Source organism: Phyllostomus discolor, chromosome 5 (assembly GCF_004126475.2).
Source record: "Phyllostomus discolor isolate MPI-MPIP mPhyDis1 chromosome 5, mPhyDis1.pri.v3, whole genome shotgun sequence".
NCBI classification, from domain to species: domain Eukaryota; kingdom Metazoa; phylum Chordata; class Mammalia; order Chiroptera; family Phyllostomidae; genus Phyllostomus; species Phyllostomus discolor.
The window spans coordinates 53,345,437-53,372,041 of NC_040907.2; the positions used below are offsets into that span (position 1 = coordinate 53,345,437).

Below are 26,605 nucleotides of genomic sequence, written 5' to 3' on the forward strand. Positions count from 1 at the left end.
CTAAAATTTGCATAAAAAATAATGGTCTTCAAGTTTTTTAAACAAGAAAATGTGATAATTAGAACAAAGGGAAAATGTTGGACTAGGTTATGTCTATATGTAAAAGCCTGCATATATTATTAGAAATTCTGAAAAATGTAGTTAGAAAACCATTACCTTTCAATTGTTTCCCTAGCAAGCTAATATATAAAAGAAAGAAAAGACTGATATTATTGCTTAGAAATCCACCATATGGAATTTCTATTATATCAACTGATAGGGATGGAAAGGTTTAGAAATGAATACTTCTAGACCTTGTCCATTCTCTTGACTGAGAAAACAAGTTAGATAATGGAACCTTTAAACACTAGAAGATTAATTTTCAGTTTGGTGAGAAGATAAAAATGGTATTTTATACACATAATTCCATCAGCACTTTTAAGATCCGTGTATATAAAAATTATACACAAATCACAAGAACTTTATTTCCTGTGGTGAGAAAGATTCCACATCTCCCTTGTGACAGTCGGAATAATTACAGATATGTAGTCACTAAATTAAATGCACTTGATAAACTGATATGTCTAAAGTGAAAACAAGATGTTAAAGAGATGAAAAATTAAGAAAATATTTATGAGACTTGTTTAACTTTTTTTTTATTATGGTAGGCATGCTTCCTCTGGGAAAATATTTTTCATCATTATCCACCTTTTGATGCTTAATATTTTTTTTAAAAATTTAGTTTATGCAGAATTTAAAAAATGGTAAACCAGAAACAGCTTTTTCTCCAATCAAAATACATAATCAGCCCTGGCTGGTGTAGCTTAGTGGGCTGAGTGCCAGCCTGTGAACCAAAGGGTCACCAGTTCAATTCCCAGTCAAGGCATATACCTGGGTTGTGGGCCAGGTCCCCAATAAGGTGTACACAAGAGGCAACCACACATTGATGTTCCTTTCTCTCTCTTTCTCCCTTCCTTCCCCTCTCTCTATAAATAAATAAAATCTTTTTTAAAAAAGAAAAAGCTACACAATCAACTCTTATTTACTTCAAAGACTATTTCTATGAATTTGGAAACTTAAGGGTACTGTTTAATCTACATATAAATGTGTTAAGAAATAGGACGTTGCATACTTGGTTTTCACAACTTTTAACCCTGTTCTCATTTTATATCATAAATATTGATCCATGATTTTTTATTGCATATGTTAATTCCAATAATTTATTATTTGTGATTTTCATAATCAAGAAATAGTCAGTAAAAATATAGGTATTATCCTTGAAAATCTGAAAATAAATAGAAACACAATACAAAAATAAGTTATTCTATCATGTTGCATACATTACCTGGTTTTCTGGATTAGTTTTGACTTACTGAGGAGAAGCTAAAGTTAGTTTCACAAATTTAATAATTGTATAGAGCAACATGCAGACTTCTCAGGCTCCAGTGTATACTGAACATGGGTTGCATGGACTTGGACTGGTTACTCAACTTTTCTAAGTTCCAGTTTTCTCATCTGTATTATAAGGGTAACAATAGTTTCTATCTCATTGACTTGTGAGGATTAAGTCAAGTAACCCATGAAAAGCAGGTAGCATAGTGTCTGGAAGATAACTGGAGCTAAAAAAGTATTAGCTATTATAATTCTCATTATTAGATTTATTTTGGCTTCTCATGCTAGGTTTATAGAAATTAACCATTTGGCTCCATTTCTTTTCTCACTTCTCAAAGCAGAGCAGAATATGAACCTAATATTATGAGAAAAATGATTCATTAATATAATTATACCAACATGCAGAAAGTACTGTTATTAAGTTAATTTATTTTAATAAGTATAGGCACAGCATTAGACATAGTACGGTCTGAAAAGATGAGTAAGATAAAACATGGGTATGCAAAGATACCAGAGATTAATGGAGACTAAAAGATAAAGAACAGTCATGAGAAATGAGTAACGATAAATATAAAAAACTCATTTTCTTTTATAATCCAAATAATGGAAGTTCTCACCATTTGCAGTCATGAAGACCTTTATTACAGAAACTCCCCAATTGATATGAATAAAATAATAACTGATTTTGCAATGGAGCTTCTGAGAGTCAAGAAAAGATTTGCAGAGAATGGTAAAAATGATTGTTCAAGTTCCTGAAATATTTGTGGCAGGAATTCGCACATACTTACGTCCCTGAGCTTCCTCCCAGAGATAAGTACAAGAAGGTAATAGGCATTTCCTGAGCACTTACCACATGCTTTGTTGTTTTCATTTTGGTAATGATCATTAAATTTTCATAGTAATTCAGTGAACAGGCACTATTTACAGACAAGGTAATGAGATTCAGAGTTGTTAATATGAAAAATGCCACAGAGTGGCTAAGTAGCAAAGTGAAATTTAAAATTAATTTGTTTTATTCCACATTCCATGGTCTATCCATAACACAAGGCAGTCTATTTCATTTCTCCATTTTCATTCTCCAACTTGAACACTAACAAAATAGACCTAATTCTTCACAGTTTTTATTTATGTTAAGAATATTAATGGCTCTGAATCTTATTACTTTTTTCTTTTTTATCTACCTCTTTTTTGTATATAATTATCTGAAAATATAAAGTGACAATGAGTGTTCTATCTCAGTAATCTTCGTTATAGTTTATGTAGTCATTATTTTTCCACAATTCATCACTTTTTCATTATATAACCACTGTTTTCATTTTTTATTTTCCATTATCCTAGTTTTTTTCTTCTAAAGTCCCACTAAGTTATCCGATAATTAATTGATTTGATTCAACACATTATTTGTATGTGTGGTTATAAACTATTTAAAGCAGACAGCCATTGATTTAAAGGGACATGGGTCTCGGTTACAAACATTAAGGGAGACGATTTTTCCTGACCAGAAAATAACTTTCTCCAAATTTTAAGCTATAAAATTAATCAGTCCTTGGGATCTACTGCATAGCATGGTGGCTATAATTAACAATGCCATATTAGATACTGGAAAGTTGTTGGTAGAGACCTTAAATGTCACCAGCATACACTCACACCAAGCTACATACATTCGTTAAATAATCATGTTGTATACAATTAAACTTACATGTATGTCAATAATATCTCAATATAAGCTGGAAAAAAGAAGATACTATTGTAATCTATCTAAAAAGACACTATTGCATTAAATAATTAAAAACCTGAACTATGGTGGTGGCAAAGGAAATGGAAAAATAGTGTGGGTATGGAAAATAGTAACAACACTTTTATATATAAATATGAAGTGACAGGGACTCTACCACCTCAACTGTATTGTTTGGAATCCAATTTGGTCCTTCTTCTGAGCAATGTCTCATTCTGTCATTTACATAGAATCAAAGGGTAGCTGTAGACAGAGTAACATCCAAAAATGTTGTTTTTGTAAGGTTTAATTTATATCAGGACAGAAATAATTAGTAACAATTTTGAGGTCTGCTTAGTGAGTAATTCAATAGAAATGACCACATACATAAATGAAGTGACATACAAAGATGAAGAGACATTTTCAGGGGAAGAGAATATGAAAAGAAAGTAGTCTGTAGATTATCAAAAAGAAAGGATATTCCCAGAATCAGAAATAGCAGTGTGCAATGTCCCAACCATGAGAAAATGAATCTAGTTCTCAATGTGTTGTCAATTATTCTTCCTGGGACCTGTGCCTGTCCCTCTCCACCCCTATATTTCTTCTTTCACCTGAAAAAAAGCCCTCCAACTAGGAATGGTTCACTGGAAAAGATGTAATGGTTTTGGATCCCAGCTTGTGAGAGTACTTCTAGTACATTTGGGTGATTTATTTGTTAGTGATCTCCTCATTGAAAATCAACATCATCTCCCAACCCACCCTCTACCATCCTTGGCAATCGCATAGTTTGTAGTCCTCTCAGCTCTCCTCTTAAATATGTTTGTGTTGAACAATGTGGGGTTTCTCCAAAATGTCCGTAGTGTTTCTCCCTACTTTTTCTAGTGTTGCTTTCCTATTTTCCTTCTCAAGTTCTTTGTTTAGCATCACCTGCATGTCACACACCAATATTTTCTTCACTTCTTCCTTCTTTTTGGCAAGAAGCTATCTAAGTTAATGTTTGAGATTATCTGACCTACTTCATTAAGTGATTTGAATTTTTATGTGTTTATTCTTCAGCAAACTGGGAAGTCAGAATTGCATATTTCTGACCCATGAAGCATCTAGTAAAATTGGACCCCAGGGAGACATGTAGTGAGGTTGCCAGCCTGGCATATGAGAGGCACAGAAAACCACCAGAGCCAAGGATTTCATGATAAACAGGGTTATGGACTTACCATTACCAGCAAACTGTGTGAACCCATGGCTTCAGTCAGAGTGCTATACAAGACAGAAACTGTGCCTCAGCTTCAGAGTCTGGAGAGCCAGAAGCAAAACTGAGTTGACAGCCAACCCAAATGAATGGTGACTCAATATCAGAAATTCATACATACAGTGGAGAAAGTAAACGAGACTTATTTGATGCAAATCTGATTTGATGAAGTAAGATTTATAGCTACTCTCTGTAGTGGGTGGAGTTGGAAGTTGGAAGTAGAAGTAGGCTGTTACAGGAAAAAATGTGTGTGTGTGCGTGTGGGTGTGTGTGTTCAGAAAAGAAAGAATGTGGGAAGCAATGTCAGAGCAAAAGAAAATAGGAAGTAAGTAGGAAAATAAGCAAGAGCCTGGGGAAAGTGTGATGAAGAATGAGTAAAGCAGAAGAATTATATCTACTTTAGTGACGTGTTTCAAATTACATTTTCTAAGAAGATTCAGACTGTGATCTTTCCTTAATCCTGGATTTTCTACCCTCTCAAAGGTAGATGGCTTTCATTTTCCTCCAATACCATCAAACTGTCAGTGAGTTTCTCAGTCAGTACAACATCTCACAATACTCAAGAGTGAATATAACTCTTGTGTATGACAGCACCACACAGATTGCGTTATCAGTCAGGGCACTATTGCTGTTGTACTAGGCTTATACCTTTACCAGTTAGCCCATTTAGTGATATTCTCTATTTTTTCTTTGTTAAAACATTTATATAATTTCATGTTATCATGTAATAATCATAAAGCAATGTAAGTTATAATTTTATACTTGAAAGTTTCAGAATTGATCAACTCATTGAGTGCAATGGTTAATTTTATGTGTCAATTTGGTTGGGCCCTAGAACTCAGATATTTAGTTAAATATTATTTTAGACATTTCTGTGAAGGCATTTTTCAAATGAGATTAACATTTAAATTAGTAGACTTTGAATAAAGCATATTATCCTCCACAATATGGATGGGCACCATCCAATCAGTTGAATACCTTAAGAGAACAAAGAATAAGATGGAATTCTCTAGCAAAATGACTTTGGACTCAAACTTCAACTTCTTCCTGGGCCTACCCTGCAGATTTGAAACCTGCCAAGCATTCACAATCATGTGAGCCAATTCCTTAAAATCTCTCAATCTCTCACTCTCTCTCTCTCTCTCTCTCTCCCCCCCCCCACACACACACACACACCCCGAAATTACTTGGCCCAGTCTGCCATTCTCTATCACTACAATACAGCATATAGATAGAAAAGAGTCATTTAGGCCAGAGCAGGGCTCCATGCCTCCCAAAGTCAGTAGGTCCATTGCCCTCCAGGACTTATGCCCAGAGCCAAAATGAACACACAAACAGGCAGGCGCAGATGAAGTCCACTGCAGGCCTCAGCACAACTTACACTTCACCTACAGCTGTTCGAGCTTCTTAACTGCAGTTTCTACCTTCAACACCCCAAGTCAGGCCATACATATTTATGATACATTTATATCATATGTTTGTATGATATATAGATAGAGATGTAGAAATAGATCTACATCTCTACTCTTGATTTTGTTTCTCTTGATAGCCTTAATACACTGAACACTAAGAACATAAAATAAGAGTTGAAATAATTACATAAACAAAAATTGATTCTTCTTTGGAAGAAACCTTTTCAGTTCCTTATAATATTTAAAATTGTGAGAAAACATTCTAGGATATCTTGCTCCTTTTTGTATTTAAAGAGAGAAAACAGAAAGCTTTGGAAACATCATTTATCTTACTTCCCACCATCCTCAGGTACAGAAACACATATTCTTTTGGACAAAACTGATCTCCTATGAGAGCTGCATTTTAATTCACTGAACTTGTAATGTATTAGTAAAGAGAATTTAGAGTACTCATGAAAAGCTTGAGTTTTTGACCAAGTTAATTCTTGTAGGAAGATCATATGTGTCACTATTGTTTTTGATGCCAAAATGGGGATCAGTAGCATCTTGAAAAAGCTGCCTTTCCAAACCTAGCAGCTGGTTTTTGTTTTATGAAAGAGAGAGTGATCATCGTTTGGTTCAGAGTTTTGCTCTGTTAACCAAAGAACTTCCTTGGGAATAGAAGTCCTTGAGAAGCTCTGAACAATGCAATGCTTTTTGCCTTTATATTTTTATGTGATTTTTTTCACTGAGCATGTAAAATAATGCCACACTGCTCTGGGTTGAAAAGAATGGGAATTCCCATCATAAATCATAGATGAAAAATTAGGCAGCTGACTGATAGGGGGGATGGGATGAAAGATGGTGAACGGATTAACCAAAGAGCATTTATGCACAACCCATGGACACAGACAACAATGTGAGGATTGGCTTGGGGAGGGGAGAGGGTGAGGCTAGATAAGGTGGGGAAAGGGAAAAAAGTGGGAACACTTATAACAGCATAAATAATAAAAATTTTTAAAAATTAGTCAAGGAGACAGATATCCTGAATAGACCCAAGAAAACGTGGCTGGTAGTAAGTTTCATAATAGTATCTAATAGCAAGTTTTAAATTTATTCATATTAGAACTATCTTTTCTTCCTTCAGTTGTATGAAAAGTTTTGTTCAAAGTTTCAGCCTAGCCTCAACAGCATGGTCTTCAATCTTATTAAGGCCTATGGGACATTACCATCAGTGACTCAAGAGATTATTACTGTGCTAGAAAATCTGATACCTTCAAAGGCTTCTGGGCACAGCGACCATGAGCAGATTGCTGCCTGACAAAGTAGGCTAAGTACATTGTTCTCAAATGAGAACACCACCTGGAAGTGCATTTATGGGAGTTAAGGAAGGGTGATGTTTTTGACTGACTTGGCTGGAGAAGTCTCCAGGCATTCAGTGGGTGTGCCAGGGATAGAATTACTCCTGCCATATGCAGAAAGTGCCACTAACTGACCTAAAATCAATTATGGGCCACTCACTAAAGGAAAGGAAACTAAGTTTGGATTATGAAAGTTGAAGGTATAGGTCTTATTTCTTCTGCCATGCCATCCCAAAGATGGGATGGGTGGCAAAGGAGCTCTGAAAATACAAATGTAGGCCAGTGAAACCAAGACAGAAGTAAACATTCAACCAGAAATAGGATATTACTTAAGAAGATCTGGGTTAAAGTTTAGGTGGTCTTTTATATGTAGCCTAAATTTAAAATTAAGCAAAAGTTGATCAGACTCTTTAAAACATAACAAACTTATGAATCAAAGAAACAATCCTGGATGATATTATGTAATGATTCTCAACTAAGTCTGGAGGGTTAGTAGTAGGATAGTAGCCATTTTCAAAACGTACAGTAAATACAAGTTCCACTTGGGAATGCAATGGAGGTGGTGTGTTGCTGAGAGACATTTATTTATTTATTTATTTATTTATTTATTTATTTTGTATAATACCATTCTGTACATTTTTATTTTTTTAACTTTGTGCACATTAAAATATATTCTGAAAGAAGGTAAAGCCATAACCTTTAAGTTTAAATGTATCTATCTATCTATCCATCAAATTTCTTTCAAAAGTAACTATGATCTGTAAAGCAGCAAATGCATTAGTGATAGCATTTTAAAATAACTGCTTTGCAAAGCATAGATCTTTTTGAATTGGGAATAATAACATCCCATTTACAACCTCAGATTTAGCATTTTGGCTTTCTTTAAAGGCATATGCAACCTTAATGATTTAGATAGAGAATCACTAACAAATTGTTGTGCTAGAAGATAATCAATACACAATAAATATTTGTGAAGTAAAATTAGTCAAAAGTGGTTTTAGTTATAGTTAATTTAATCCCCACGTCAAAAAAATAAAATATCCCAACATGATTTCCACCCTACTGACACACCTGTGTATACATGAGCTTGCATGCACACACACATTTATTTGGTAACAATGTATATTAACAATAAAAGCATATTTAAATTACTTTGCTTTAAGTAGAATACCTATACTACACTGAGTTTCCAATGCAGATTAACACTTAAAACATTTAAATTACATACTTAAAGATTAATATAAATCTTCAATTGATTAAGCCTGTAACATGTTTATGTTATTTATTTCCACTCATTTCTTTAGAAACAATTTGGTAACACTAACATATCTTCCAAAGTACATCCATTGGAAGTTTTCATAAAACTTTTTCCCTGATCTTGATAATAAGAATATTAATTGAAATGTTTTAATAAAGGGCATATTAAAATGGTTCACTCATCACTTAGTTCCATATGCCTCTGAGAATGCATTTTTATCTCAGCTTATTATTGCTGGTGTGAAAGAAAGCTCAAGTGAAAGCTTAATAGTTTTCTGTGAACTCTGACTTGAAAACCAATCTATGGCATTGCAAACCGCGTTGAGATTAATCCATTCCACCTTCTTACCTTCTTGTCTACTTAATGAGTTTTACTAACAGACATTAAAATACATAGAATAATGAAGTTCCATTCTTTTCACATGCTATAAGGCACATTTCTGGAATACTTTATGTAGTTTTTAAAGATGTGTCTCATTATTTTTGTTACTTTTATTAGACCTAGAGGTGTTCTGAACAGCTTCCTTTTGTCCTCAGTGATCCCTAAAAAAAAAGACTTAGTCGCTACTTTAGTCACTCCATTACTCATATTAGCTGCACTCTGAAAACAGTAGGGAGTTACCTGTTTGAGAATATAGATTTAATGTTACTCAGAATTTAACAACAATGGCATATTTCTGTGCTTTAATCTGCACAAAGGAAACATCTACCAAGACATTTCTGACTTTGTTCTCTGGGGGAATAAAAAGAAATTCCCATGGAGCCTAAACCAATACTGTCTCTAGTAGGAGAGTAGAAACTGGAACAGCCTGTCTGCTTGCACACACTATGTCCCTAACACTGCTAGTCTTCCAGCAATATTCCTCCGTTCCCCAATCCGTAATGCCTGAAATATATTCTCCAATGGTTTGTGAGCAGAATGCTTCCGCGGGGTGGACACCTGCTAGTTTAACATTCTTTATATAAGCCAGACTGTAAGCAGAGGGATGCTCACTTGCCTCAGGGTATTTTTGATTCCCAAGTGCCACCTGCTTTAGAAACTGCAGCCAAATGTTATCTAAGAGAAGTGGCATGAAGTATGGCAAAGAAATCCTGTGACTACAGAGGACTGTATAAACACTGCAGCTACTACCTCTAAAAAGTCACCTGCACCCCTTTGCTGGAGATGAGATGGACAGAAGAAGCCCAGGGCACTGCTAAGAATTCTCTCAGCCACAAACCACTTTCTTCCTCCTACTTCTCAGAGCTAGGTACCATGCGTGAGGGCATGGAATTTTTCCTATGTGTGCCACAAGACCTGTGTGTCCTTACAGCTCTCAGTATTTCTGATACTCCTTTTCAGACTCCAGCAGTGACTTAGGCTCTGTCAGCCAGAATTAAAAAGTGAAAAGAAAGGTGGCAGACCATACTGTACTCAATTTGGTAGTGAGGACTGAGCAAGAATTCTGTGACTTATGACAATAATCTTGGCAGTGTCTAGGGTGGTATGTCCTTGGAGGAGGTATGAGAAAAGCTGTACCCTAATTTTCCTACTTTCTAATTGTGGTGAACTAAGTATTCTGCAATGTTGTTCTATGAGTCATTAAGGGAGGACCCAGGTAAGACTATTTGTTTCTCCGTTTCTCCAGTTCTTTTGGCAATTTTAAGTACCTGATTTCCTAAACTAAATCCCTTTCTGTTTAAAAAGACTACAATGGCTTCTGTAACCTTAGCTAAACTCTGAGAGAAATATATACTTATAAATATAAATTTATTTAAATCACAATATATAAAAATAAATTATAATGTATATATTATATATCATTATACATATGTGCACATATCTCTATATTTCCATTTTGATGTTGGAAACTATTTCCATGTAAATTTTAAATAAATATAGTTATGATAATTAACAATTTTTAAGATACTCATAAAATTGGAGGCTACATATTCAGCACAACTGTATTTTTATGAATCTTGCTGAAAGTCTCAATTCAGACATTATATTTTGGGATTTTATTGATTTTTGTTATAGCTAACCTACTCAAAGTTTCAACTAATCCTTAGGTTTAAAAAAAGTAAAGGTTATTTAATTTTTGTCTGCTAATCCTGTCCATCAGGTTTCACACTTCAGCTATGACAATGATAATGATATTTCTCACACAATTAGCTGCCATGTAGGGCATTAAGATGGATATTTCCCACTTGACAATATTTAATCTCCAGTTGAAAAGCAAATATTGTATATGAATTATTTTGTTAAATGGATAAATAATTTGATTAGGATTTACTTTATTCTAGAAGGTGATATTTACAGTCACCTAATAAAGCAACAAATCACAATGAGATATGATCAATGCAATTGTAAATGTTTGAACAAAGTTCAGGGGGAGCATATCCTTATCTCCAAAATGGGTTGTGAAAGGCTCCATCAGAATGAAAGGCAATGGGGTTTGGAAAGATGAATAGGAGTTTCACACATGAATAAAAAAGCTACAAATGTAAATGTCCCTTTAAACAAAGACAGTGCAATCAATGCAGAATAAATGGAAATAGATATATATTAAGTAAATGTACTGTTCTTAGTAAGTACTATTATTCTTGTTTTTGGTAAGAATAAAAGTAGAATAAATCTGTTAAATGGGCAAAAATGACTAAAGGTATTTAAATTAAAATTTATGAATATTTTTGAAGATTTTGTGTATGAGGTGATAGAAGCCCCACCCACCCCACCCCAAAATGAAGAATAATATATGGAAAGACTGTAAGACTTAGATGCCTTAGTATAAAAATGGGGGAGGGGTCCTAAAAGTAAAAATCAAGTGAGGCAGAAGAAAACCATATTGTTTTTATGGCACAAAAAAAATAACTGCTCAGGTTTCCATATTGGGATAAACAGTTCAAAAGGTAAAATTTGTATTGCAAATATCAAAATATCATAGTGGTTCTCAGTGAGGGATGAATATATCTTCTAACGCCCCTCCTCCCTCCCCCCCAGTGGACTTTTGGCAATAGCTGGAGATATTTTGGGTTGTCATACCGCCATGCAATGGGTATAGGATGTGAATGCTGTTAAATATACAGTTCCCAGAGAAATCCTAGAATATTTTCAAAGAGGGCTTTTCATAGTGAATAAGCAAAAAAATGTATCAACTGGTCATCTTCTAAAATGGTTGAATATGCTGGAGAAGAATATCTTAGCTTAACTGGGTCTTACGGTGAGTTTAAAATAAATATGTACAAATGATTAATAAGAATTACTCAAATGAATATAAAATCCAGAGTCATAACCTGACAAGGTGAGAACCTTTGGGTTATACATAATTTAAATCAAATAGACCCATAGTTCATCTCGTAGCTAACCTACTGCCAGAGGAATATTGATGACAAACACACAGAGTCTACATTGGTGACCCTTAGAGAAATGAGCCTTTGAAAATATTGTGACTGAATTGTATATCTGAGAGTTGCTGAGAGAGTAGATCTTAAAAGTTCTCCTCTGGTGATGAGTGTTAAGTAAATTTAATGTAGTAATGACTTTGCAATATATGCATATGTCAAATCATTATGTTGTATACATTAAAGCAATACAATGCTATATGTCAACTACATCTCAGTAAAAATGGGGGTAAAGATATCTACAGAGCCAGAAAAACCTATAGCTGACTTATTTAATAGTAAAATATTGAATATTCTCCCTCTGAGGTGACAATGCAATCTGTGGAAGAGAGTTTGCTTTTTTTTAAATGTATGAGTCTGGAAACATATATATATATATATATATATATATATATATAAAATATATATATATAATTTAATATTTATATATAAAGATATAATTTATTTTATATCTTTATATATAAATATATATTTGGGATTTTGTATATATGAAAAATCCCATGAATTTTACTTTATACTATATATAAAAATTAAAGATGACATATATAACAGTAAAATTGAAATAGTCAGACTTCAAAAAATGTAGAATATCTTCATGACCTTGGAGTAGGAAAAGATTTTTCAAACAGGGCACAAAGATAATAACCATAAAAGAATAATAACATAAAGGAGCTCCACTGGAAAACTCTTGTTTATTAACAATATCAATAATAGAGGAAAAAGGAAGGTCATGGACTAGGACATTTTCACTTATCTATCATCTGTCTATCAAGGTTTATACTCAGAATACATTAACAACTCATACAAATCAAAGACAACTTTATTAGCTGTTCATTTCAAGGGACAGACCAATCTGTGTAAGAGGCTGAGCTCTTTCCTGTTTGGTGTTGATGGCAGCTTTGTGTGTAAGCCCAGGCTGGGAGAGCCCTGATTCCTGCTTTATGAACTGATCTCTTATCTCGTTGCTTTGCTGGCCTCAGTGAAATAGGGCCCTAAGGACCAGCGTACTTTGTCTCCCTGAGAAAAGTTCAAAATGGGCCCTTTAGGGGTCCCTCTTTCTGTCTTTGTCTTGTGGAAATGCACTCCGCAGAGGATTCTTGAGCCTGATCTGCCTGTTTTGTAGATCTTCCCTGATGGTGGTGCTTTCGTTCTGCCGGATGTAAGGGCCGGGTGCAACCTTCCCTTCTGGAAGGTTCAACTTCCACCAGGGAAGATCTGTCTGGCTGTGAATAATCTCAGGTGCTCATCTCCCACTTTTCCAATTCCCAGCCCACCGTCCTAGCATCAAAGAGAATTCAGAGCTCTTCTTCACTCTGTGCAGCCTCTGCTTGTCAGCTATGCTGGGCTGGGGCCAAGAAATGCCCTTGCTGTGTACCTTTCCGATCTTTCTGCCCAGCTGCAGTCAGTGGAAGCAAACCACGCCCTCAGTCTTTTCCCCTTGCTGGCAGGGCAGCTGTGTACTGGGTCCCTGCCCAGCACACATCAGCTTCCCTTCTAAAAAGTCTCTTCCGGCACTCCCACTGCAGCATTGAGTCACTGTCCAGCTTTCCGCACACACCACTTCTCCCAAAAGACAAGAGCCTCTCACCATCTTGGCTGGCTGCACCCAGTCTCCTCCACCCAACTTGGGTGCAGATAGAATCCCTCTCTCTCTTGCACCCTTTCTAAACTGAACATTTGGGGGTGTTCAAGGAAGTAATTTTTCTGACAGTTATTTTCAAACATTTCTTTATATACTTTATATATGAACAACTTTCATTACATGTTGCTATTATTTATGATAAATCAAATCTTTGTCCCATTTAAAACTAAGTTCAGGTTTATGGTGACATAACCAAAATTTCATTATTTTGTTGCAATACATTTCTTACATTGACATTTGCAACTGCACACGTGCACACACAGGCATACACACCTATCCACATCCCTTTCACACCTGCACTTCCACACACCATAAAGCGAAGGTCAGTTTTATAAAATATCAAGTATGAAAACTTATGTGCTATTTTTTAAATTGATAAAAATAAAAAAACAATAATTGCATAAAAAACTGAGCCCAAATTTTTTAAGAAAATACTAAAAGTATTCCATAGCATATTCATGCTTTATTTAAGATATGTACTAAAGCTATAATAAATATCACATCTAAGCACCTAGATTATCATTATCTACCTATGAGAAAATAGAGAATAAAGCATAATTCAAGTTTTCCTTAAATATGTTAGTAAATATCTATTAAGCAGTGAAAGTATAGGTCTGGATTGTAAAATAAGTGAAAGCAAAATATGTTGGCAGGCAATTTGGGTGGACTTTATTTTATCCTTCCCCCTTTCTAATTTATTTTTCAATGATAGTTGACATATATCCTCCCCCCTTTTTCAGATAAGTGATTATTACCTAGACATTTACTAAGATAGCTAAATAGTAATAAGAAGAGTTTACCAATTGATTTGTGATTATTAAAAGATTATTAGTATTTTATTTTCTTTTTGTGGGGCAATGCACAGAATTTATAAGGTACATATTCAAATAACTTTCTAGTATTTGATGTAAATATTGTTTATCTCAATACTAAACTGAATGCTAATTGCTTGCCAAAAAGGAAGTTTCCTATAAAGCATGGATAATTACTTTCTTTAGGAAGATTTTGTAATTATCAATAATACCACCACAAGAACATAATTTCTATGCTTGTTCAAAAAAAATAAAGCATCCCTATACTTACTAAGCTTCTAACTGAATTTATGCTACAAATATATCAGAACATGCTGTCTTCATCTATTTCCAGAAAACATTAAACTACTACCCTCAACAAGCTGTTCTCATTTATAATACAATGCATTTGTAGTGTTGGCAAATGGGAAATCCCAGAGCTGGTGAATAAACAGGAAGCTTCATCTTTAGTTAATAATCCCCCAGGACCCTATTTGTAAAGAAATGACCTTTACAATAATATGCACAAACATGTAGTTTGATATTTGGCAGAAATATTGTGAATTTTATTCCCAATGCATTTAGTAACTTTATGTTTTTTCACATACACAGACTTGTGACCGTTGGCATGTTTATGAAAAATTATATGCATGCATACATAAATGTATAAACATATATGCATATAACTATATACATATGCACATATATGCATCATATATTATACATATGACAGCAGCACTTCTTAGGGCTTGCACAATGAGCTCTTTAATTATAGAAAACATTAGCATGGCATAAAGTGGAGTGAAATTATTTGGATAGAATGGTCTATTGTCATTAAAGTAATACTCAAAGGACATTATAATTTAAATACTGCTAAAAATATCAGAAACTATTTACAAAAGTAAATGTCATTAACCCTTAACCTGTTGGAGTGCAGTTTTTCCTCTGTAATTTCATAACCACCTTAACAGAGAGCAATGAATTCCAGTAACACTATTAAGCTGTGATTACACTGAAATACATTCTTTTAAAACAATCTGGCACCTTGTTCAATTCTATATATTTTCTGAGTATGTCTAAATAATGTGAGACATAATTTGCAAACAGATGCCACATCTTAGAATACCTTCTTTAAAGATCTGTTAATTGTACATGATATGAAATAAGCTTCATGTCAGATTGTTCTGAAGCATTATTCAATCTTATGCAAAGGTCCTCAGATGAATAAGAATCTCTCTATGGAGCTATGCAGGTAATCAGAGTTTGGGACCAGAAACATCCGGGAGCAGTTATTAGCAAAAGTGTATTTGCCATGAAACTAATGAACCTTAATTGTCGAGGTTCCTAACTGCAAGGCCTTGGGAGGAGTCTTGCAATTCTGTATAGATGGGCACATCTTTTTTTTTTTTTTTTTAAGATTTTATTTATTTATTTTTAGAGAAAGGGGAAAGGAGGGAGAAAGGCAGGGAAAGAAATATTGATGTGTGAGAAATACATTGATGGGTTGACTCTCCCATGTCTCCAACTAGAGACCTAGCCCACAACCCAGGCATGTGCCCTGATAGGGTATTAAAGCTGCAACCTTTAGGTTTGCAGGTGAGCACTCAATCCACTGAGTGACACTGTGCCACATGTCATTGGTCACATGTTTTTTAAAGTGAAGAAGTAAAATAATTTTGTATTTGTTTTCTTACAAAGATTCTTAAAATTATATAAATCCCATTCCCTGAAGAATCTGGTCTATCTTGATTTTGAGATTATCTATGGAAAACTGTGTTATCCCAAAGTCTCAATAAAGTTCCATTCAGTACTGCCAAAAAACAAACAAACATAAAGAAGAATGTCTTTAACTGGTATCATAGATACTACTACCTGTTTTAATTGCATCTATATTCGCCTATTTATTTCCATGAACCTTCAGCTGTAGTGAAAGAATATTTTATTTTTCAAGCTGATTTTGGCCCTATAAGCAAAGAATTTATCATGAATAAAATCATTCATAGAATATTTTAAACTTATTTTATATAATACTGAAATTATGTTATAGAATTCATACAGGTGTATATAACAAACAGTAGGACCAAATTTCACTGGAAGCACATAAGCAAGCCCAACAACACTTTTTTGCTTCATATCACATAATATTAAAAGCTTTAAAAATGCTGTAGGATCATGATAATGATAAAGTTTAACTACAGGTGGCCACTCGTGGAAATAAAGGCAAGGGTTTGGGGCAAAGATGAAGACTTCAACACTGGACAACAGATTAAGTCTCTCAAAGTTCATGAAAAAAAGGTAAAATTTAGAATATATAAAAAGCTTCTCACAGCTTTCAACCAATACAGAAAGTCCTATAGAGGAACATGATGAAGGCAAAGAAGTCATCTTTATTTGTATTCTCAGCCTAATAAAATAGTTCTAAATATGATCAAATCATTATTTAATGGGAGGAGGTAACATTTTTTGTATAATTGATTTAAAAGTTTGAATTCAAAAGATTATTTTAGTGACTGTATTTAAAGCTGTGAGTAATTGAACACCCATAGAAGCATAAGGGGAATGTGGGTTTATTTTGTATTATCTGCACATGCAAAATTACAGAAGTGGAAGACCAACAGCCCGGGGAATGTTTCGGCCCAGATTACTACTGCTTCAGCCAATTTAAGAAATACATGCTCTTTTACTATTACGTATTAATGATCTTTGGTTGAAACTAGGAATCTATCATTTATACAATTATATAATCTGAGATGGAACGTTTGAGGAATTGGAAGGGGAATGAAACATATTTTTCCATTCAAACAAAGAAGCTGCTGGCTTGCAAATCCCTTGCCTTTAGGTTTATTGATGATTAACAGTTAGAAAGAAAGAAAATATGAGTATTTCTGAGCCATCACCAGGTAGGCTTTAGCTCCCCCACCAGCTCCATGAACCCTCCCCAGTCCTAAGTAAGCATGCATTTGGTGAAAACAGTGTGCCTTCTATTCCAACTATAGTTTCAAGGCAAATTCTTTATGTTACTTCCTCTTGTTATTATGGTCATCCTAATTTCCATCCTTGTTTCACCAATATTCTGAGGGAAACCCTGGAGTTTCCCTCAGAACTGAAAGAGAGAGTAGTAGCCAGAGCAAAACCTAAGCCTTACAATCAGGATAGAAAAACAAAACAAAACATATAAACACAATAAAATGGAAATCAAACCTTGAGAGATAGGGAAGACAAATACATTTACCTGGAAACCCAGTAGTAAATAGGTCTATGTAGGTGGAAGGAACCAAATGGCTCACGGATTTGGAGTTAATTTTACAGAAATGAATCTGGTTCCCTGGACAGACATAAAAGATTACCAGAAACTCATTTCGATTGTCCCTAATACATCATGTTACTAACTGCCTTTGTGAAACTAGTGTTAAAAATTATAGGTGTTAGCTCACTGTTGGCATTGGATGCTTTTTATTTTTAGAATTACATTGGATTTTACAAAAGAATTACTAATGAATATATGTGGTTTAATGTGGAATTAATCTCAGACAAGCAATTTTCACTGATAAAATTATTGGTATAAATAATTTGATTTGAAAATACAAAGTCACCTAAATGATTAAGGGACTATAATTTCCTCATTGGTTAACATAAGTTATTTTTAAAATGGGTATTAATTTTTTAACTAAAAGATTTTTATTTATTTATTAAATTTTTTAAACTTACTTTATTGTTTGTTGTTCAATTACAGTTGTCTTCATTTTACCCCCCATAAAAGATTTATTAATGATGGTAAATATATAAGGTTCATATTAAAGCTTGAAGTTGCTCTAATTTCTTACATGTCACTCAATAAAATGTCAGTAACAACCTCCAGGAACTGTTAGGTTATAGTGAGTGTCCACTGTACAAAAGAAGGTGCTGCTAAATGAAGTCCTGTGATTACATCTCACTCAAATTTCCCAAACAGAGGATCACAAGAGCACGTAAGCAGGTGTATATACACTTCAATTACCTTCATTCTAAGATTAAAACATTTTATTTTAATATTTATTCATGGCCTCTAAAGTAGCAATACTAATAAGAATAACACAATTTTTGTAGTACTATCATTAATATTATGCCAAAAAGCTACTAAGTTATAAAAGCTGGTACAAAGTGTAGCCAAATAAAAATTTAAATTTAGTCCATAAACTATATGTTCAATTGCATGCATTGAATGTCTATTAAGTTATTTGTAAATCAATTATAACATTTTAGTATTAAAATACAATGGTATTTTAGTATACATCATGAAAATAGAAATGAAATATTGTTGCTATTATGGATATATACACATCACAGACAGTATATCCAAAAGACCACATATAGCCCTGGCTGGTATGATTCACTACATTGGGTGCCAGCCTGTGAACTGAAAGGCCTCAGGTTTGATTCCCAGTCAGGGCACATGCCTGGGTTGAGGACCAGGTCCCTAGATGGGGGTGTGTAAGAGGCAATTGATCCATGTTATCTCTCACACATTGATGTTTCTCTCTCTTTGTTTCTCCCTCCCTTCCCCTCTCTCTAAAAATAAATAGATAGAATTGTTAATAAAAATATCCTCAATATTAAATGAGACCAAATATAGCAGTGCATGCTTATTTTATTCAAAATATATATAAAGTAATGTAATAGGATAACACACCTACGTCATTTTTGAAAGATTTAATATTTTTCACCTAGAATCAAGAAAGTTTATCTGTTAAAATTAAATAGTCTTATTGAATTTATAGAACATGATCTAATACATTTTTTTTAAACATTTTATTTATTTATTTTTAGAGAGGGAGGGAAGGGAGGGAGAGAGGGAGAGAGAGAGAAACATCAATGTGGGGTTGCTGGGGGTTATGGCCTGCAACCCAGGCATGTACCCTGGCTGGGAATCGAACCTGGGACACTTTGGTTCCCAGCCCACGCTCAATCCACTGAGCTATGCCAGCCAGGGCTGATCTAATACATTTTGTCTACAGCACAACAAAGTAAGTAGTATCAAGGTTAAGAACATGACAACGATCATACAGGTGGTGACTAGGTGAGAATAGAACTCAATGTCCCGACTTTGGATCCAAAACTTTTATTATATCTGTTGCTCCTCAAAGACAATTTTCTCAACTATGAAATAATTTTAATTTATGATAGTAAGATTAGCAAATCCTTAAGAAAAACTACTAGGATAATGCAGGATAGTCTACTATGTGATGTGATTGCCTCAGGTAAGCCGTTTGAAAATGCAATTGTGTGTGTGTGTGTGAGAGAGAGAGAGAGAGACAGAGAGAGAGAGACAGAGAGAGGGGAAGGGAGATCATTTGTGAGAAAAAGTCTATGGTAGAAATTAGAGCGTTTGATTTTTATCTCCACAGTTCTTGATCTTTGCAAATTCCAGAAACATCTATTTATAAATGAAGCTAGAAAAAACCAGAGCCATGGCTAGTGTAGCTCAATGGATTGAGCTCGGGCTGTGAACCAAAGTGTCACCAATTTGATTCCTAGTTGGGGCACGTGCCTGAGTTGCAGGCCAGGTCCCCAGTGGGGGCCATGTGAGAGGCAACCACACATTAATGTTTCTCTCTCTCTCTTTCCCTCCCTACCCCTTTCTCTAAAAATAAATAAATAAAATCTTTAAAAATATTAAAAAAAAATAAAAACAAAGCTAGAATTTTAAAACCAAAGCTACAACAAATCTATAACAACAATTATTATATTTTTAAGTATGTTTTTTATGTTAGTTTTATTGTAAAGTGTAACTGAATCTTAATGAATCCATATGATTTTATTTATGCTACATTAAGTTTTCACTATTATAATGAGCTGCCAAAATGAGTCCTGACTGTATTTAGGTTTGGCTATTTGCCAGGAGACCATAAATTTAAATAACCAGAGGGAAAGGAGTTGGGGGAGGTAGGAGAGGGTATAGGGGAAATAAATGGTGATGGAAGGAGACTTGGGGTGATGAACACACAATACAATGTACAGATGATGTATTATAGAATTGTACACCTGAAACCTATATAATTTTATTAACCAATGTCCCCCAGTAAATTCAATTAAAATAAGCAAATGAATGTACGGTTCGACCATAAAAATAAAATAAAATACAAAGAAAATGTAAAAAATATAAAAGACACATGGATAGATAGATAGATAGATAGATAGATAGATAGATAAACTATGGACAGAAAGTCCATTCCCTAGAAACAGCATCATGTTATGACATAAGTCTGGAACCAGGGTTTAAGTTCTACCTCTGCCACTAATGGCTTCTAAGGCCTCAAGCTAGCTTTTCATACTCCCTGAGCCCATTATTTCTTCTGTAAAATGATAGTAGTGTTAACAACTGTCAAAAATCAGAGATTTTATCCTTCTTGTAAGCTAATATGTCAGCCTGCCACACTTTTATAAAGGCTGGAAGTAGACATGAGACTCTTGGTTCAAAGAAAAAGAACTTTATCATAATTTTATGAGCTTTAGATCTCACCAGTTCCTTTTCCATCCAAAGAAATATGGAGGAGTGTTACACGGCACAGGAGGATGCTGCAAAGTGGGCTTATGTCACAGTGGAAGTTCCCTGAATTTAGGAAAGCCCCAATCTTATAAAAGAGCTTCCAGCAAGCACACCCTGTATTTGCCCCAGGGGGAGATCTTATCTTGATTTTACTGGACACAAAGAAATCTGCTTTTTGCCCTGGAGGGAGATACCACTTTTCTCCTCTGAGTGCATTTGCTTCAGAAATATCATTGCAAATATAGTCCAGGACAAAAGTGGTCACAAAATGTATAGAAACACCATGGAGAATTAGCTCTCAACAGGTTAAGAGCATCATTGTGACTATGGGCAGCCATAATGTATGAATAATGTTACTTAAAATTGTAGAAATTGTAATGTTATGTAACGTTAATTTTCACCACTAGAAATTTTCTTTAAAAATAGCTTTGTGTAATGAAGCTAAAAATTAAAAGCTTCTGAAGGTAGTAAATTAGTCAGATGTTTAAAGTAGTCCTCAATAAAGCTTGATATCTTGAACATATGTATTTCATATATAAAATAAATAGAACAACAATTAGCAGCTGACTATTTTTAGCGCACCCATGTCTTTGATAAAACAGTACCTGGAAGACACATAATTCATCACAACCAAGGAGTAGCTGACTATGTTTTTGTTTCTAAAAGGGAAAGGAAATATCTTTTTATACAATTATATGTTTACAATTTTATATCATCTTTTTCAAAGTCCAGAAGATAAAGGGGAAGCAAACATTGTTACCTCCAACTGGTTGAAAGACAAAAACAAAACAAACTAGCTAACACACATGCATTAGAGAGGTATTTTAGGAAGAAAGCAAATGGCAGGAGAAGACACACTTTTATCAGTCGAATGAATATAAATAACTCCCAGGAATAGTGATTTTACATGTGCTCAGTAGACTCTTACAGAACATTTAATATGACCTAAAAATCATCTGGATGAAGATCTTATCTCTCTTTGATGACCACACTAAATAAGCATGAACTATGTCTTATTTACTATAGGAAATAGGTTGTTAAAAGCTCAAGAAGTATAAAAACATAAGCTAAGATTGCATTAAACAATATAATCATACTGGATCATGATAGAGCATTACATTAAGGGTTTGCAATGGTGTTAAATCCTGTTAAGAGAAACACATTTACAAAGAACAGGTGTGGAACATTTGGGCAATTGAGACAGAAGGTATTATTAAAGTGCAGCAATACATAATAAAAAGAGTATATCTGAAAAACCAATAGCTGCCCCCTGAGTGTGAAGTTTAATAAAGATAGGTGCCACAAAGTAGACATAACTATCAGTAATAATTTAAAACTGCAACAATAATAGCATTCATATTTTCAGAGATATGAATACATATGGCAATCGTGTATGTGACCATTCATGCTAAAATAGTTTTAAAAATCTATATGGTCTTAAGTGAAATTATTTTACAAAAAGGTGGTAAGCATTTTATATTAATTTGCTATGATTTTGGTATGTTCAATTGTTTCAAATGTTATTGTTATACTTCTTGACTAGGGCTAAGAATTTCTAAAGTTGCATTTATGTTGATTGGTTAAAACATCAGAGAGTTATTTGACCAAGATGTATTTATTTTTCTATACTTAATCATGCTAATGACAATGACAGAATAAAATAAAATATAATAGAACAAATGAGTGAACCATATGATTGTATCAGTCTGCTTCCTTACACAGTTTCCAGGCTGTGGCACAGGAAGAGTAAACCAAGGCAGAGCCCAGCAAACTCCAAAGTTGAGGAGACAGAGCTGGAGACTAGGGGTTTTAGGGCAGCATTTTCAAGGTAGTACCAGAGAAAGAAACCTGAATATATGCAGAGTCTCCCTTAACTTTTCAGCAAAATGCTGATCTGTGTACATATGTACTTTTATTATTTAACAGTCTTCAAAAATAATTATTCAAACAAAATAATAAAAATGTATGCATAGCATTTATAAATAAAAGGCATTTATAATATAAGTAAAATGTAAGATGAAAGTGGCATAAAGGCTAGCAAGAGAAATGAAAGTATACTATATGAGATTTTTATAGTATACATTAAGAAGTATAATATCACATTAATGCTTTAACAGATTAAACTTTTATACCAGAAATCTCTAAACAACTACTAAAATAATAAATAAAATGATGAGCTGTAACCTGTAATCCAAAAACAAAAAGGATCAATAAAAATACTTCTTTAATTCAAAAGAAGACAAAACATGAGGAAAAGGGGAATAAGAAACAAATAGGGCAAATGAAAACACACAGTAAGGTCATGGACTTAAATAGGATTATATCAAAAATCATCACATTAAATAGCTAGTGTTCCAAACACCCAATTAAAAGGGAGATATGTCACACTGGATGAAAAAGGAAGACCCAGTTCTATTTTGTGAGGAAGAAATATACAAATACACTCTAAATATAAAGATAAAATAAAAGTAATAGAATAGGCAAACCTAATCTATACAACACATAAAAAATGGAGTGGTTATATTAATAAAAGAAAAAGCTTACTTCAGAGCAAAGAGTGTACCCGAAATAAAGAATTTCATAATTGTAAAGGGTTCAGTTAATCAAGAGGATACAATCTTAAAACTATTTTCACATAATAACAGAGGTTAAAAATACATAAAGCTAACACTGCTAAACCTGCAGTTATATAGATAAGCTCACAATTATAGTTGATTTGAACACCTATTTCTCAATAATAATAGGATAAGCAGACAAAACATAATCAATGGTATAAAACATTGAAAACGGTATCAACTTGACATAAGTGTACATTTGTAGAATATTCTATCAAACAACAGATACACATTCTTCTCAAATGTGCATGAAATATTTATCATGATACGCCATACTCTGTATCATAAAAAAAGTCTCAATGGATTTTTAAAAATTCAAGTCATAGGAAGTATGTTCTCATTCCACTATAAAATTAAATTATAATTCAATAAAAAGTGTTATCTGGAGACTTTCCAAATGTTGTAAACTAGATAGCACATTTCTAAATAACTCGTGAGTCAAAAAGTAAATAAAAGAAAAATTAGAAATTTGTTGGATGTTATTAAGCAGTACTGAGAGTGGTGTTATAGCACAACAAGCCTGTATTAGAAATTTAAAAAGTCTCAATCCAATGACTTCACCCTTCAGGAATTAAAGAGGAAATAATTGAACCCAAACTAATAAGAAGAAATGAAATAGATCAAAGAGAAAATCAATCATCTAGAGAACAGAAACAACAGATAAACCAAAAGTCAGTTATATAAGAAAAAATAATGAGATTGATATACCTCTAGCCAAATTGATTAGACAAAAATGAGAATAATTTTTCATTATCAGGGATGAACATGGTAACATATTATTATAGATTCTACATATATTACATATATAAAAATAGAAATATTAAGAAGAGTTTTATGCCAATACATTCAAAAAGCTGGATAACAAGTTTTTGAAAGATAAAAACTACCATAGTTCACTCAGAGACAGACAACATGAATAGCCCTATATATATTAAAACATATACTATATCATTTACACATTGTATAAAATGTGAACTGTTCTATAAACAGAATGCTGATCAGTGTTTGGCTGGGGACAAGGTAGGTGTAGTAAAGAGGATGAGAAGGAGAATTTAAAAGAGGAATGAGAAATAATTGGGGGGATGATGGATATGTTTACTATCTTAATTCTGGTGATGGTTTCATTTGTATATATTCACCAAAATATGCTGAAGTGTCCATTTTCAAAATGAGTGGTTTATTGCTCATCATATTAAAAAATTCTTAAAAAAAGAATAAATGACTGTTAAGCTTGATTAATAGCTAATAGGAAAGCCAAGGCATTTAGTTATTCTTTAAATCTTTTATTATACAAAACAGTTATGTATTATACAAAACAATTCATATCATTCCCAATATGTAATAAAATATAGCATTAAAAAAGATAAAATAAAAGTGTGATTCACTCTTACATCTAATTCCCAAGTCATTAGTTCCATAAAATAGAGTATTTGGAAAATATTCCTATGAATTTATTTCTGGTCATAAAGTTTTAATATTTATAATTAATTTAATAAGTTGCCTAAATTTAAATTTGTTTAAATATGATATTTGAAAAAAAAGAATACTCAAAGCTTAACCATCCTAAACGTACACACAAACACACACTCAGGCACACATAAAGTGTGACATAAACTTAAGGGTCAGGATGGCACATGCACAATGACCCTCGTCCAAGTAACAAGAATTTTAGTCCATTACAATGCACATGATTCTAATGTTAGCATATGTAGTTAGCTAGTTATTAATAGGAAGGAAGTAAAGGGAATAGGACATTGTTGAGCCTAATGGGCTGAGGCATGAACCTGTTTGCTGCACCAGGAAGCTTAAACATTTACAGACTCTTTCACACACTGCAGGGGACTGCCACTGAAGAGATTTAATGTTCAGATCATACAGGAAATCTTCCCAGTAGCATTGCCCTCCCTCCAGTACTGGATTTTAAGGGGGAGAGGAGGTAAACACATGTGTGATATAAGTCAAAATAGTGTACAGGCAGTTGCTTGACCACAGAGGCCTGTCAGCCTAATGTGGGAAAGAGATCAGTTGCTGGGGTGGGGAGAGGGTCAACCCATCAAAAGCTCTGGAAAGCTTGGGGAGTTGATTAATTTTTAAAATGTGCTTGGGCTCTGGCTGGTGTGGCTCAGTGGACTGAGTGCCAGCTTGAGAACCAAAGGGTCACTGGTTTGATTTCCAGTCAGGACACATGCCTGGGTTGCAGGCCAGGGCCCCTAGTAGGGGGTATGCAAGAGGCAACCACACACCGAGGTTTCTCTCCCCCTCTTTCTCTATCCCTTTCCCTCTGTCAAAAAATTAATAAATAAAATATTTTTAAAAATATGTGCTTGGTCCCTCCCAAGGTAATATAACCCAGTCTAACAACAAGACTCTCTCCTGCTTGCTTAGGATCACACACTCACCTCACTTGTTCATGCACTCTCTCCATAGCGACCAGGTTGGTCTAGCAGCCAAGCAGACTACAAAGACTACTTGGGTTTAGCAGAACAGCCGGGAATGGCACTAAGCTACCTGGATGGGGACCGAGACCACTCAGCAGTTGTCTGGGCTCCTAAGGGCTAAGCTTTAATATGAAACAAACTCTGGACACTGGCCTATGTTTTGGTCTTGCTCAAGACACAGAAAGACTTTTTCCATGTTGGGACAGACAGAGGTGGGACAGAGAGGAAGCCTTCTATTTCCACCAGAAAAATCTTGCCACACCAGTCTCCCATGTGTGGGTCCATGTAAATGCTTTTGTCGCAATCTTGTGAAAGAACCTCACTTCCAATGTCAATGCTAAAACTTAAGTATGTAATCAAGCACATCTGACAACAAAGTGTGTTTTGTTGATATCAAGCCCTTTCATATTATAAAAATATAGAATATTCAAAACAATTTATATTTTATAAAATAATTTAGTAATAGAACTTCCAGAAATTAGACATAAAAAATTATAATTACCTGAAGCCAGAAATGCAATTCAGACACAATTTTTTTAAATTGTGTTTAACTTGCAGAGGCTGAATGAGTAGTGGAACTGCATCTGGATACTAAGGATCAACCACTAAATTGTAATTCCCATTGAAGACTGGAAGACAAGGACCACAGGTGGCAGAAGAATTAGAATGAAGACACCTCTCTTAAGATGGTAGGGTTAGAGTACTATTCCATTTAAAAAGGAAAGCAACAAGAAAAGCAACTTCTATCTATCCAGAGAAGGATTTATGAAATTTCCTCCTATTTAGGCTCTGTGTGAGAAAAATTACATTCTAAACTTCTCTGAAATATACTTCCAAAGTCCACAATGCATGGTACTCACAAATGTGGA

At 34.0% G+C, this 26,605-nt stretch overlaps 1 protein-coding gene and 2 long non-coding RNA genes across 3 annotated transcripts in view; 1 reads left to right on the top strand and 2 right to left on the bottom strand.

The window, feature by feature from the left end:
• NEGR1 (neuronal growth regulator 1) overlaps positions 1-26,605 on the bottom strand; it is an 838,303-nt gene that overhangs the window by 681,750 nt on the left and 129,948 nt on the right. The window lies entirely within an intron of this gene.
• LOC118500656 lies at positions 1,919-25,389 on the top strand. The gene is made up of 3 exons (XR_004903231.1): positions 1,919-1,929; positions 9,852-9,858; positions 23,258-25,389. It is a non-coding gene; the product is annotated as an uncharacterized LOC118500656 (long non-coding RNA).
• LOC118500659 lies at positions 12,474-14,812 on the bottom strand. Its single transcript, XR_004903234.1, has 2 exons — positions 13,262-14,812; positions 12,474-13,161 (listed from the first exon to the last, which is right to left on the bottom strand). It is a non-coding gene; the product is annotated as an uncharacterized LOC118500659 (long non-coding RNA).